Below are 14,183 nucleotides of genomic sequence, written 5' to 3' on the forward strand. Positions count from 1 at the left end.
AGTTCCTTGGGGTCCAATTGGTCGGGAAAGAGTCATACGAATCAATTCTGAGACGAAAAATTTTTTGGTCAAAAAAAAAGGAAGGTTAACCCCTTTGTATTTTTGGCGAAAATTTTCGCGATTTTCAAAAGTGCTGGAATAAATTAATTGTGGCACTATTCCGACGTAATTTTGCGAGAGAAATCGATTGGGCGCAGTCCCAATACGCTGCGATCAACGCATCGAAAGTTACAGCCAAAAAACGAAAACCTGAATTTTCGACATTTTTCAGCAGGTGCTTTTTTCCTCGTATCTTCTCTCCCGTTGATCCCACGCTTCTTTTGCTGCGATTTCTGAGTTCCTTGGGGTCCAATTGGTCGGGAAAGAGTCATACGAATCAATTCCGAGACGAAAAATTTTTTGGTCAAAAAAAAAGGAAGGTTAACCCCTTTGTATTTTTGGCGAAAATTTTCGCGATTTTCAAAAGTGCTGGAATAAATTAATTGTGGCACTATTCCGACGTAATTTTGCGAGAGAAATCGATTGGGCGCAGTCCCAATACGCTGCGATCAACGCATCGAAAGTTACAGCCAAAAAACGAAAACCTGAATTTTCGACATTTTTCAGCAGGTGCTTTTTTCCTCGTATCTTCTCTCCCGTTGATCCCACGCTCCTTCTGCTGCGTTTTCTGAGTTCCTTGGGGTCCAATCTGTCGGGAAGGAGTCATACGAATCAATTCCGAGACGAAAAATTTTTTGGTCAAAAAAAAAGGAAGGTTAACCCCTTTGTATTTTTGGCGAAAATTTTCGCGATTTTCAAAAGTGCTGGAATAAATTAATTGTGGCACTATTCCGACGTAATTTTGCGAGAGAAATCGATTGGGCGCAGTCCCAATACGCTGCGATCAACGCATCGAAAGTTACAGCCAAAAAACGAAAACCTGAATTTTCGACATTTTTCAGCAGGTGCTTTTTTCCTCGTATCTTCTCTCCCGTTGATCCCACGCTTCTTTTGCTGCGATTTCTGAGTTCCTTGGGGTCCAATTGGTCGGGAAAGAGTCATACGAATCAATTCCGAGACGCAAAATTTTTTGGTCAAAAAAAAAGGAAGGTTAACCCCTTTGTATTTTTGGCGAAAATTTTCGCGATTTTCAAAAGTGCTGGAATAAATTAATTGTGGCACTATTCCGACGTAATTTTGCGAGAGAAATCGATTGGGCGCAGTCCCAATACGCTGCGATCAACGCATCGAAAGTTACAGCCAAAAAACGAAAACCTGAATTTTCGACATTTTTCAGCAGGTGCTTTTTTCCTCGTATCTTCTCTCCCGTTGATCCCACGCTCCTTTTGCTGCGTTTTCTGAGTTCCTAGGGGTCCAATTGGTCGGGAACGAGTCATACGAATCAATTCTGAGACGAAAAATTTTTTGGTCAAAAAAAAAGGAAGGTTAACCCCTTTGTATTTTTGGCGAAAATTTTCGCGATTTTCAAAAGTGCTGGAATAAATTAATTGTGGCACTATTCCGACGTAATTTTGCGAGAGAAATCGATTGGGCGCAGTCCCAATACGCTGCGATCAACGCATCGAAAGTTACAGCCAAAAAACGGAAACCTGAATTTTCGACATTTTTCAGCAGGTGCTTTTTTCCTCGTATCTTCTCTCCCGTTGATCCCACGCTTCTTTTGCTGCGATTTCTGAGTTCCTTGGGGTCCAATTGGTCGGGAAAGAGTCATACGAATCAATTCCGAGACGCAAAATTTTTTGGTCAAAAAAAAAGGAAGGTTAACCCCTTTGTATTTTTGGCGAAAATTTTCGCGATTTTCAAAAGTGCTGGAATAAATTAATTGTGGCACTATTCCGACGTAATTTTGCGAGAGAAATCGATTGGGCGCAGTCCCAATACGCTGCGATCAACGCATCGAAAGTTACAGCCAAAAAACGAAAACCTGAATTTTCGACATTTTTCAGCAGGTGCTTTTTTCCTCGTATCTTCTCTCCCGTTGATCCCACGCTTCTTTTGCTGCGATTTCTGAGTTCCTTGGGGTCCAATTGGTCGGGAAAGAGTCATACGAATCAATTCCGAGACGCAAAATTTTTTGGTCAAAAAAAAAGGAAGGTTAACCCCTTTGTATTTTTGGCGAAAATTTTCGCGATTTTCAAAAGTGCTGGAATAAATTAATTGTGGCACTATTCCGACGTAATTTTGCGAGAGAAATCGATTGGGCGCAGTCCCAATACGCTGCGATCAACGCATCGAAAGTTACAGCCAAAAAACGAAAACCTGAATTTTCGACATTTTTCAGCAGGTGCTTTTTTCCTCGTATCTTCTCTCCCGTTGATCCCACGCTTCTTTTGCTGCGATTTCTGAGTTCCTTGGGGTCCAATTGGTCGGGAAAGAGTCATACGAATCAATTCCGAGACGCAAAATTTTTTGGTCAAAAAAAAAGGAAGGTTAACCCCTTTGTATTTTTGGCGAAAATTTTCGCGATTTTCAAAAGTGCTGGAATAAATTAATTGTGGCACTATTCCGACGTAATTTTGCGAGAGAAATCGATTGGGCGCAGTCCCAATACGCTGCGATCAACGCATCGAAAGTTACAGCCAAAAAACGAAAACCTGAATTTTCGACATTTTTCAGCAGGTGCTTTTTTCCTCGTATCTTCTCTCCCGTTGATCCCACGCTCCTTTTGCTGCGTTTTCTGAGTTCCTAGGGGTCCAATTGGTCGGGAACGAGTCATACGAATCAATTCTGAGACGAAAAATTTTTTGGTCAAAAAAAAAGGAAGGTTAACCCCTTTGTATTTTTGGCGAAAATTTTCGCGATTTTCAAAAGTGCTGGAATAAATTAATTGTGGCACTATTCCGACGTAATTTTGCGAGAGAAATCGATTGGGCGCAGTCCCAATACGCTGCGATCAACGCATCGAAAGTTACAGCCAAAAAACGAAAACCTGAATTTTCGACATTTTTCAGCTTGTGCCTTTTTCCTCGTATCTTCTCTCCCGTTGATCCCACGCTCCTTTTGCTGCGATTTCTGAGTTCCGTGGGGTCCAATTGGTCGGGAAAGAGTCATACGAATCAATTCCGAGACGAAAAATTTTTTGGTCAAAAAAAAAGGAAGGTTAACCCCTTTGTATTTTTGGCGAAAATTTTCGCGATTTTCAAAAGTGCTGGAATAAATTAATTGTGGCACTATTCCGACGTAATTTTGCGAGAGAAATCGATTGGGCGCAGTCCCAATACGCTGCGATCAACGCATCGAAAGTTACAGCCAAAAAACGAAAACCTGAATTTTCGACATTTTTCAGCTTGTGCTTTTTTCCTCGTATCTTCTCTCCCGTTGATCCCACGCTCCTTTTGCTGCGATTTCTGAGTTCCTTGGGGTCCAATTGGTCGGGAAAGAGTCATACGAATCAATTCCGAGACGCAAAATTTTTTGGTCAAAAAAAAAGGAAGGTTAACCCCTTTGTATTTTTGGCGAAAATTTTCGCGATTTTCAAAAGTGCTGGAATAAATTAATTGTGGCACTATTCCGACGTAATTTTGCGAGAGAAATCGATTGGGCGCAGTCCCAATACGCTGCGATCAACGCATCGAAAGTTACAGCCAAAAAACGAAAACCTGAATTTTCGACATTTTTCAGCAGGTGCTTTTTTCCTCGTATCTTCTCTCCCGTTGATCCCACGCTCCTTTTGCTGCGTTTTCTGAGTTCCTAGGGGTCCAATTGGTCGGGAACGAGTCATACGAATCAATTCTGAGACGAAAAATTTTTTGGTCAAAAAAAAAGGAAGGTTAACCCCTTTGTATTTTTGGCGAAAATTTTCGCGATTTTCAAAAGTGCTGGAATAAATTAATTGTGGCACTATTCCGACGTAATTTTGCGAGAGAAATCGATTGGGCGCAGTCCCAATACGCTGCGATCAACGCATCGAAAGTTACAGCCAAAAAACGAAAACCTGAATTTTCGACATTTTTCAGCTTGTGCCTTTTTCCTCGTATCTTCTCTCCCGTTGATCCCACGCTCCTTTTGCTGCGATTTCTGAGTTCCGTGGGGTCCAATTGGTCGGGAAAGAGTCATACGAATCAATTCCGAGACGAAAAATTTTTTGGTCAAAAAAAAAGGAAGGTTAACCCCTTTGTATTTTTGGCGAAAATTTTCGCGATTTTCAAAAGTGCTGGAATAAATTAATTGTGGCACTATTCCGACGTAATTTTGCGAGAGAAATCGATTGGGCGCAGTCCCAATACGCTGCGATCAACGCATCGAAAGTTACAGCCAAAAAACGAAAACCTGAATTTTCGACATTTTTCAGCTTGTGCTTTTTTCCTCGTATCTTCTCTCCCGTTGATCCCACGCTCCTTTTGCTGCGATTTCTGAGTTCCTTGGGGTCCAATTGGTCGGGAAAGAGTCATACGAATCAATTCCGAGACGAAAAATTTTTTGGTCAAAAAAAAAGGAAGGTTAACCCCTTTGTATTTTTGGCGAAAATTTTCGCGATTTTCAAAAGTGCTGGAATAAATTAATTGTGGCACTATTCCGACGTAATTTTGCGAGAGAAATCGATTGGGCGCAGTCCCAATACGCTGCGATCAACGCATCGAAAGTTACAGCCAAAAAACGAAAACCTGAATTTTCGACATTTTTCAGCAGGTGCTTTTTTCCTCGTATCTTCTCTCCCGTTGATCCCACGCTCCTTTTGCTGCGTTTTCTGAGTTCCTAGGGGTCCAATTGGTCGGGAACGAGTCATACGAATCAATTCTGAGACGAAAAATTTTTTGGTCAAAAAAAAAGGAAGGTTAACCCCTTTGTATTTTTGGCGAAAATTTTCGCGATTTTCAAAAGTGCTGGAATAAATTAATTGTGGCACTATTCCGACGTAATTTTGCGAGAGAAATCGATTGGGCGCAGTCCCAATACGCTGCGATCAACGCATCGAAAGTTACAGCCAAAAAACGAAAACCTGAATTTTCGACATTTTTCAGCAGGTGCTTTTTTCCTCGTATCTTCTCTCCCGTTGATCCCACGCTTCTTTTGCTGCGATTTCTGAGTTCCTTGGGGTCCAATTGGTCGGGAAAGAGTCATACGAATCAATTCCGAGACGCAAAATTTTTTGGTCAAAAAAAAAGGAAGGTTAACCCCTTTGTATTTTTGGCGAAAATTTTCGCGATTTTCAAAAGTGCTGGAATAAATTAATTGTGGCACTATTCCGACGTAATTTTGCGAGAGAAATCGATTGGGCGCAGTCCCAATACGCTGCGATCAACGCATCGAAAGTTACAGCCAAAAAACGAAAACCTGAATTTTCGACATTTTTCAGCAGGTGCTTTTTTCCTCGTATCTTCTCTCCCGTTGATCCCACGCTCCTTTTGCTGCGTTTTCTGAGTTCCTAGGGGTCCAATTGGTCGGGAACGAGTCATACGAATCAATTCTGAGACGAAAAATTTTTTGGTCAAAAAAAAAGGAAGGTTAACCCCTTTGTATTTTTGGCGAAAATTTTCGCGATTTTCAAAAGTGCTGGAATAAATTAATTGTGGCACTATTCCGACGTAATTTTGCGAGAGAAATCGATTGGGCGCAGTCCCAATACGCTGCGATCAACGCATCGAAAGTTACAGCCAAAAAACGAAAACCTGAATTTTCGACATTTTTCAGCAGGTGCTTTTTTCCTCGTATCTTCTCTCCCGTTGATCCCACGCTTCTTTTGCTGCGATTTCTGAGTTCCTTGGGGTCCAATTGGTCGGGAAAGAGTCATACGAATCAATTCCGAGACGCAAAATTTTTTGGTCAAAAAAAAAGGAAGGTTAACCCCTTTGTATTTTTGGCGAAAATTTTCGCGATTTTCAAAAGTGCTGGAATAAATTAATTGTGGCACTATTCCGACGTAATTTTGCGAGAGAAATCGATTGGGCGCAGTCCCAATACGCTGCGATCAACGCATCGAAAGTTACAGCCAAAAAACGAAAACCTGAATTTTCGACATTTTTCAGCAGGTGCTTTTTTCCTCGTATCTTCTCTCCCGTTGATCCCACGCTTCTTTTGCTGCGATTTCTGAGTTCCTTGGGGTCCAATTGGTCGGGAAAGAGTCATACGAATCAATTCCGAGACGCAAAATTTTTTGGTCAAAAAAAAAGGAAGGTTAACCCCTTTGTATTTTTGGCGAAAATTTTCGCGATTTTCAAAAGTGCTGGAATAAATTAATTGTGGCACTATTCCGACGTAATTTTGCGAGAGAAATCGATTGGGCGCAGTCCCAATACGCTGCGATCAACGCATCGAAAGTTACAGCCAAAAAACGAAAACCTGAATTTTCGACATTTTTCAGCAGGTGCTTTTTTCCTCGTATCTTCTCTCCCGTTGATCCCACGCTCCTTTTGCTGCGTTTTCTGAGTTCCTAGGGGTCCAATTGGTCGGGAACGAGTCATACGAATCAATTCTGAGACGAAAAATTTTTTGGTCAAAAAAAAAGGAAGGTTAACCCCTTCGTATTTTTGGCGAAAATTTTCGCGATTTTCAAAAGTGCTGGAATAAATTAATTGTGGCACTATTCCGACGTAATTTTGCGAGAGAAATCGATTGGGCGCAGTCCCAATACGCTGCGATCAACGCATCGAAAGTTACAGCCAAAAAACGAAAACCTGAATTTTCGACATTTTTCAGCAGGTGCTTTTTTCCTCGTATCTTCTCTCCCGTTGATCCCACGCTCCTTTTGCTGCGTTTTCTGAGTTCCTAGGGGTCCAATTGGTCGGGAACGAGTCATACGAATCAATTCTGAGACGAAAAATTTTTTGGTCAAAAAAAAAGGAAGGTTAACCCCTTTGTATTTTTGGCGAAAATTTTCGCGATTTTCAAAAGTGCTGGAATAAATTAATTGTGGCACTATTCCGACGTAATTTTGCGAGAGAAATCGATTGGGCGCAGTCCCAATACGCTGCGATCAACGCATCGAAAGTTACAGCCAAAAAACGAAAACCTGAATTTTCGACATTTTTCAGCAGGTGCTTTTTTCCTCGTATCTTCTCTCCCGTTGATCCCACGCTTCTTTTGCTGCGATTTCTGAGTTCCTTGGGGTCCAATTGGTCGGGAGAGAGTCATACGAATCAATTCCGAGACGCAAAATTTTTTGGTCAAAAAAAAAGGAAGGTTAACCCCTTTGTATTTTTGGCGAAAATTTTCGCGATTTTCAAAAGTGCTGGAATAAATTAATTGTGGCACTATTCCGACGTAATTTTGCGAGAGAAATCGATTGGGCGCAGTCCCAATACGCTGCGATCAACGCATCGAAAGTTACAGCCAAAAAACGAAAACCTGAATTTTCGACATTTTTCAGCAGGTGCTTTTTTCCTCGTATCTTCTCTCCCGTTGATCCCACGCTTCTTTTGCTGCGATTTCTGAGTTCCTTGGGGTCCAATTGGTCGGGAAAGAGTCATACGAATCAATTCCGAGACGCAAAATTTTTTGGTCAAAAAAAAAGGAAGGTTAACCCCTTTGTATTTTTGGCGAAAATTTTCGCGATTTTCAAAAGTGCTGGAATAAATTAATTGTGGCACTATTCCGACGTAATTTTGCGAGAGAAATCGATTGGGCGCAGTCCCAATACGCTGCGATCAACGCATCGAAAGTTACAGCCAAAAAACGAAAACCTGAATTTTCGACATTTTTCAGCAGGTGCTTTTTTCCTCGTATCTTCTCTCCCGTTGATCCCACGCTCCTTTTGCTGCGATTTCTGAGTTCCTTGGGGTCCAATTGGTCGGGATAGAGTCATACGAATCAATTCTGAGACGAAAAATTTTTTGGTCAAAAAAAAAGGAAGGTTAACCCCTTTGTATTTTTGGCGAAAATTTTCGCGATTTTCAAAAGTGCTGGAATAAATTAATTGTGGCACTATTCCGACGTAATTTTGCGAGAGAAATCGATTGGGCGCAGTTCCAATACGCTGCGATCAACGCATCGAAAGTTACAGCCAAAAAACGAAAACCTGAATTTTCGACATTTTGCAGCTTGTGCTTTTTTCCTCGTATCTTCTCTCCCGTTGATCCCACGCTCCTTTCGCTGCGTTTTCTGAGTTCCTTGGGGTCCAATTGGTCGGAAAAGAGTCATACGAATCAATTCTGAGACGAAAAATTTTTCGGTCAAAAAAAAAGGAAGGTTAACCCCTTTGTATTTTTGGCGAAAATTTTGGCGATTTTCAAAAGTGCTGGAATAAATTAATTGTGGCATTATTCCGACGTAATTTTGCGAGAGAAATCGATTGGGCGCAGTCCCAATACGCTGCGATCAACGCATCGAAAGTTACAGCCAAAAAACGAAAACCTGAATTTTCGACATTTTTCAGCAGGTGCTATTTTCCTCGTATCTTCTCTCCCGTTGATCCCACGCTCCTTCTGCTGCGTTTTCTGAGTTCCTTGGGGTCCAATTGGTCGGGAAGGAGTCATACGAATCAATTCCGAGACGAAAAATTTTTTGGTCAAAAAAAAAGGAAGGTTAACCCCTTTGTATCTTTGGCGAAAATTTTCGCGATTTTCAAATGTGCTGGAATAAATTAATTGTGGCACTATTCCGACGTAATTTTGCGAGAGAAATCGATTGGGCGCAGTCCCAATACGCTGCGATCAACGCATCGAAAGTTACAGCCAAAAAACGAAAACCTGAATTTTCGACATTTTTCAGCAGGTGCTTTTTTCCTCGTATCTTCTCTCCCGTTGATCCCACGCTCCTTTTGCTGCGTTTTCTGAGTTCCTAGGGGTCCAATTGGTCGGGAACGAGTCATACGAATCAATTCTGAGACGAAAAATTTTTTGGTCAAAAAAAAAGGAAGGTTAACCCCTTTGTATTTTTGGCGAAAATTTTCGCGATTTTCAAAAGTGCTGGAATAAATTAATTGTGGCACTATTCCGACGTAATTTTGCGAGAGAAATCGATTGGGCGCAGTCCCAATACGCTGCGATCAACGCATCGAAAGTTACAGCCAAAAAACGAAAACCTGAATTTTCGACATTTTTCAGCAGGTGCTTTTTTCCTCGTATCTTCTCTCCCGTTGATCCCACGCTTCTTTTGCTGCGATTTCTGAGTTCCTTGGGGTCCAATTGGTCGGGAAAGAGTCATACGAATCAATTCCGAGACGCAAAATTTTTTGGTCAAAAAAAAAGGAAGGTTAACCCCTTTGTATTTTTGGCGAAAATTTTCGCGATTTTCAAAAGTGCTGGAATAAATTAATTGTGGCACTATTCCGACGTAATTTTGCGAGAGAAATCGATTGGGCGCAGTCCCAATACGCTGCGATCAACGCATCGAAAGTTACAGCCAAAAAACGAAAACCTGAATTTTCGACATTTTTCAGCAGGTGCTTTTTTCCTCGTATCTTCTCTCCCGTTGATCCCACGCTTCTTTTGCTGCGATTTCTGAGTTCCTTGGGGTCCAATTGGTCGGGAAAGAGTCATACGAATCAATTCCGAGACGCAAAATTTTTTGGTCAAAAAAAAAGGAAGGTTAACCCCTTTGTATTTTTGGCGAAAATTTTCGCGATTTTCAAAAGTGCTGGAATAAATTAATTGTGGCACTATTCCGACGTAATTTTGCGAGAGAAATCGATTGGGCGCAGTCCCAATACGCTGCGATCAACGCATCGAAAGTTACAGCCAAAAAACGAAAACCTGAATTTTCGACATTTTTCAGCAGGTGCTTTTTTCCTCGTATCTTCTCTCCCGTTGATCCCACGCTCCTTTTGCTGCGTTTTCTGAGTTCCTAGGGGTCCAATTGGTCGGGAACGAGTCATACGAATCAATTCTGAGACGAAAAATTTTTTGGTCAAAAAAAAAGGAAGGTTAACCCCTTTGTATTTTTGGCGAAAATTTTCGCGATTTTCAAAAGTGCTGGAATAAATTAATTGTGGCACTATTCCGACGTAATTTTGCGAGAGAAATCGATTGGGCGCAGTCCCAATACGCTGCGATCAACGCATCGAAAGTTACAGCCAAAAAACGAAAACCTGAATTTTCGACATTTTTCAGCAGGTGCTTTTTTCCTCGTATCTTCTCTCCCGTTGATCCCACGCTTCTTTTGCTGCGATTTCTGAGTTCCTTGGGGTCCAATTGGTCGGGAAAGAGTCATACGAATCAATTCCGAGACGCAAAATTTTTTGGTCAAAAAAAAAGGAAGGTTAACCCCTTTGTATTTTTGGCGAAAATTTTCGCGATTTTCAAAAGTGCTGGAATAAATTAATTGTGGCACTATTCCGACGTAATTTTGCGAGAGAAATCGATTGGGCGCAGTCCCAATACGCTGCGATCAACGCATCGAAAGTTACAGCCAAAAAACGAAAACCTGAATTTTCGACATTTTTCAGCTTGTGCTTTTTTCCTCGTATCTTCTCTCCCGTTGATCCCACGCTCCTTCTGCTGCGTTTTCTGAGTTCCTTGGGGTCCAATCGGTCGGGAAAGAGTCATACGAATCAATTCTGAGACGAAAAATTTTTTGGTCAAAAAAAAAGGAAGGTTAACCCCTTTGTATTTTTGGCGAAAATTTTCGCGATTTTCAAAAGTGCTGGAATAAATTAATTGTAGCACTATTCCGACGTAATTTTGCGAGAGAAATCGATTGGGCGCAGTCCCAATACGCTGCGATCAACGCATCGAAAGTTACAGCCAAAAAACGAAAACCTGAATTTTCGACATTTTTCAGCAGGTGCTTTTTTCCTCGTATCTTCTCTCCCGTTGATCCCACGCCCCTTTTGCTGCGATTTCTGAGTTCCTTGGGGTCCAATTGGTCGGGAAAGAGTCATACGAATCAATTCTGAGACGAAAAATTTTTTGGTCAAAAAAAAAGGAAGGTTAACCCCTTTGTATTTTTGGCGAAAATTTTCGCGATTTTCAAAAGTGCTGGAATAAATTAATTGTGGCACTATTCCGACGTAATTTTGCGAGAGAAATCGATTGGGCGCAGTCCCAATACGCTGCGATCAACGCATCGAAAGTTACAGCCAAAAAACGAAAACCTGAATTTTCGACATTTTTCAGCTTGTGCTTTTTTCCTCGTATCTTCTCTCCCGTTGATCCCACGCTCCTTCTGCTGCGTTTTCTGAGTTCCTTGGGGTCCAATCGGTCGGGAAAGAGTCATACGAATCAATTCTGAGACGAAAAATTTTTTGGTCAAAAAAAAAGGAAGGTTAACCCCTTTGTATTTTTGGCGAAAATTTTCGCGATTTTCAAAAGTGCTGGAATAAATTAATTGTGGCACTATTCCGACGTAATTTTGCGAGAGAAATCGATTGGGCGCAGTCCCAATACGCTGCGATCAACGCATCGAAAGTTACAGCCAAAAAACGAAAACCTGAATTTTCGACATTTTTCAGCAGGTGCTTTTTTCCTCGTATCTTCTCTCCCGTTGATCCCACGCTTCTTTTGCTGCGATTTCTGAGTTCCGTGGGGTCCAATTGGTCGGGAAAGAGTCATACGAATCAATTCCGAGACGAAAAATTTTTTGGTCAAAAAAAAAGGAAGGTTAACCCCTTTGTATTTTTTGCGAAAATTTTCGCGATTTTCAAAAGTGCTGGAATAAATTAATTGTGGCACTATTCCGACGTAATTTTGCGAGAGAAATCGATTGGGCGCAGTCCCAATACGCTGCGATCAACGCATCGAAAGTTACAGATAAAAAACGAAAACCTGAATTTTCGACATTTTTCAGCTTGTGCTTTTTTCCTCGTATCTTCTCTCCCGTTGATCCCACGCTCCTTTTGCTGCGATTTCTGAGTTCCTTGGGGTCCAATTGGTCGGGATAGAGTCATACGAATCAATTCTGAGACGAAAAATTTTTTGGTCAAAAAAAAAGGAAGGTTAACCCCTTTGTATTTTTGGCGAAAATTTTCGCGATTTTCAAAAGTGCTGGAATAAATTAATTGTGGCACTATTCCGACGTAATTTTGCGAGAGAAATCGATTGGGCGCAGTTCCAATACGCTGCGATCAACGCATCGAAAGTTACAGCCAAAAAACGAAAACCTGAATTTTCGACATTTTGCAGCTTGTGCTTTTTTCCTCGTATCTTCTCTCCCGTTGATCCCACGCTCCTTTCGCTGCGTTTTCTGAGTTCCTTGGGGTCCAATTGGTCGGAAAAGAGTCATACGAATCAATTCTGAGACGAAAAATTTTTCGGTCAAAAAAAAAGGAAGGTTAACCCCTTTGTATTTTTGGCGAAAATTTTGGCGATTTTCAAAAGTGCTGGAATAAATTAATTGTGGCATTATTCCGACGTAATTTTGCGAGAGAAATCGATTGGGCGCAGTCCCAATACGCTGCGATCAACGCATCGAAAGTTACAGCCAAAAAACGAAAACCTGAATTTTCGACATTTTTCAGCAGGTGCTATTTTCCTCGTATCTTCTCTCCCGTTGATCCCACGCTCCTTCTGCTGCGTTTTCTGAGTTCCTTGGGGTCCAATTGGTCGGGAAGGAGTCATACGAATCAATTCCGAGACGAAAAATTTTTTGGTCAAAAAAAAAGGAAGGTTAACCCCTTTGTATCTTTGGCGAAAATTTTCGCGATTTTCAAATGTGCTGGAATAAATTAATTGTGGCACTATTCCGACGTAATTTTGCGAGAGAAATCGATTGGGCGCAGTCCCAATACGCTGCGATCAACGCATCGAAAGTTACAGCCAAAAAACGAAAACCTGAATTTTCGACATTTTTCAGCAGGTGCTTTTTTCCTCGTATCTTCTCTCCCGTTGATCCCACGCTCCTTTTGCTGCGTTTTCTGAGTTCCTAGGGGTCCAATTGGTCGGGAACGAGTCATACGAATCAATTCTGAGACGAAAAATTTTTTGGTCAAAAAAAAAGGAAGGTTAACCCCTTTGTATTTTTGGCGAAAATTTTCGCGATTTTCAAAAGTGCTGGAATAAATTAATTGTGGCACTATTCCGACGTAATTTTGCGAGAGAAATCGATTGGGCGCAGTCCCAATACGCTGCGATCAACGCATCGAAAGTTACAGCCAAAAAACGAAAACCTGAATTTTCGACATTTTTCAGCAGGTGCTTTTTTCCTCGTATCTTCTCTCCCGTTGATCCCACGCTTCTTTTGCTGCGATTTCTGAGTTCCTTGGGGTCCAATTGGTCGGGAAAGAGTCATACGAATCAATTCCGAGACGCAAAATTTTTTGGTCAAAAAAAAAGGAAGGTTAACCCCTTTGTATTTTTGGCGAAAATTTTCGCGATTTTCAAAAGTGCTGGAATAAATTAATTGTGGCACTATTCCGACGTAATTTTGCGAGAGAAATCGATTGGGCGCAGTCCCAATACGCTGCGATCAACGCATCGAAAGTTACAGCCAAAAAACGAAAACCTGAATTTTCGACATTTTTCAGCAGGTGCTTTTTTCCTCGTATCTTCTCTCCCGTTGATCCCACGCTTCTTTTGCTGCGATTTCTGAGTTCCTTGGGGTCCAATTGGTCGGGAAAGAGTCATACGAATCAATTCCGAGACGCAAAATTTTTTGGTCAAAAAAAAAGGAAGGTTAACCCCTTTGTATTTTTGGCGAAAATTTTCGCGATTTTCAAAAGTGCTGGAATAAATTAATTGTGGCACTATTCCGACGTAATTTTGCGAGAGAAATCGATTGGGCGCAGTCCCAATACGCTGCGATCAACGCATCGAAAGTTACAGCCAAAAAACGAAAACCTGAATTTTCGACATTTTTCAGCAGGTGCTTTTTTCCTCGTATCTTCTCTCCCGTTGATCCCACGCTCCTTTTGCTGCGTTTTCTGAGTTCCTAGGGGTCCAATTGGTCGGGAACGAGTCATACGAATCAATTCTGAGACGAAAAATTTTTTGGTCAAAAAAAAAGGAAGGTTAACCCCTTTGTATTTTTGGCGAAAATTTTCGCGATTTTCAAAAGTGCTGGAATAAATTAATTGTGGCACTATTCCGACGTAATTTTGCGAGAGAAATCGATTGGGCGCAGTCCCAATACGCTGCGATCAACGCATCGAAAGTTACAGCCAAAAAACGAAAACCTGAATTTTCGACATTTTTCAGCAGGTGCTTTTTTCCTCGTATCTTCTCTCCCGTTGATCCCACGCTTCTTTTGCTGCGATTTCTGAGTTCCTTGGGGTCCAATTGGTCGGGAAAGAGTCATACGAATCAATTCCGAGACGCAAAATTTTTTGGTCAAAAAAAAAGGAAGGTTAACCCCTTTGTATTTTTGGCGAAAAT

Source organism: Neodiprion lecontei, chromosome 3 (genome assembly GCF_021901455.1).
Source record: "Neodiprion lecontei isolate iyNeoLeco1 chromosome 3, iyNeoLeco1.1, whole genome shotgun sequence".
Classification (NCBI taxonomy): Eukaryota; Metazoa; Arthropoda; class Insecta; order Hymenoptera; family Diprionidae; genus Neodiprion; species Neodiprion lecontei.